Source organism: Eumetopias jubatus, unplaced genomic scaffold, assembly GCF_037043125.1.
Source record: "Eumetopias jubatus isolate StellerSeaLion01/CBP00866 unplaced genomic scaffold, mEumJub1_p1.0 scaffold_3, whole genome shotgun sequence".
In the NCBI taxonomy this organism is placed as follows: Eukaryota; Metazoa; Chordata; class Mammalia; order Carnivora; family Otariidae; genus Eumetopias; species Eumetopias jubatus.
Window position 1 is genome coordinate 57,228,392 of NW_028274809.1, and position 1,145 is coordinate 57,229,536.

Here is a 1,145-nt window from a genome sequence, read left to right on the forward strand (position 1 = left end):
AAGTGGTTTCTATTTTCTGGCATAGACACCAACTTGAAAATAAGTAGGGGGAAATTTATAAGAGCCAATAGCATCATTGTCACAGATAAAAGATAAATTTGATCTGCTGGCTGATTTTATTTATTGTAGCATGAAAAGAAATTAAAGATAGTTTATACAGAGTAAATGGTAAGTAGGCACACATATCTAGCTCCAGTGGATTATATCCTGAGAACAAAAAGGATTGCAACAAAACAAGCAAGCAAGCAAACAAAACAAAAAGGATATAAGCCTCTTAAACTATTTTTACTTATAATATGTAGGTAGAAGTGTTGGTATTGTTTTCTGAGATTCTTCTAGAGCAGTATGTGATAAAACAAATAATTATATTGATGTCACTGTGTATGTTTTTCAAAATGGAAAAAGAGATACAGATGTAAGATTCGTGAGGTTACATTAAAAACTCCGTGGTCTTAAAAAACAAAACTCTGTGGTCTTAAAAACAAAAGAAAACAAAACAAAAAACTCTGTGGTCTTGAATTGCAATTGGAATTAGCATTTTAAAAACCTCTTGAGGTATCTTATCTTTTTTTTTTTCACCGTATCATTATTTTTAATGTCCAGCATTTACAATACGAGGGCCAGAGCTTTCTCCCCAACTCAAGTTTATAAATTCTCAATTGGCTTGTGAGGCCAATAGGGATACTTCTTCTTGTCTAATCTGGTTTCTGGGAAGACTTCATTCAGATCCTCAATGGTCATCTGATCAAATGGATTATGTTCCTCATCTTCTCCACCTCTTTTTCATATTCCTCAATCCTGGCCTTTGAGAGAGACAAAAACTCGGCACAACTTTTCACATCTTCTTTTTCTTCAGCATCCACCTGAACAGTATATTTATCCTCTGGCACAGGAACCTTCAGGGCATTAAACTTCTTCTCAAAGTCATCTACCAAACCAGCCTTCGCCACATTGGCCTTGTAGTAAGCCCAGTCGATAGCAGCTAGTTTCTCAGGGAGAGTAGCCAACCTGGAGGTAAGTGTCTCATTCCAGGATTTCAGGGAGTTGGCAATGGCCTTCTGGTTTTGGGGTATGATCTCCCCAAAAGCTACCCAGTGAATGGTTTTTAGAGAAAGTTTTCGCGCAGCCATCTTGAGATCCTTCAC

General features: G+C 36.9%; 1 pseudogene; it reads right to left on the reverse strand.

Moving 5' to 3' along the window:
• Positions 1-607: 607 nt before the first annotated feature.
• LOC114225641 (ATP synthase peripheral stalk subunit d, mitochondrial pseudogene) lies at positions 608-1,145 on the reverse strand (annotated as a pseudogene).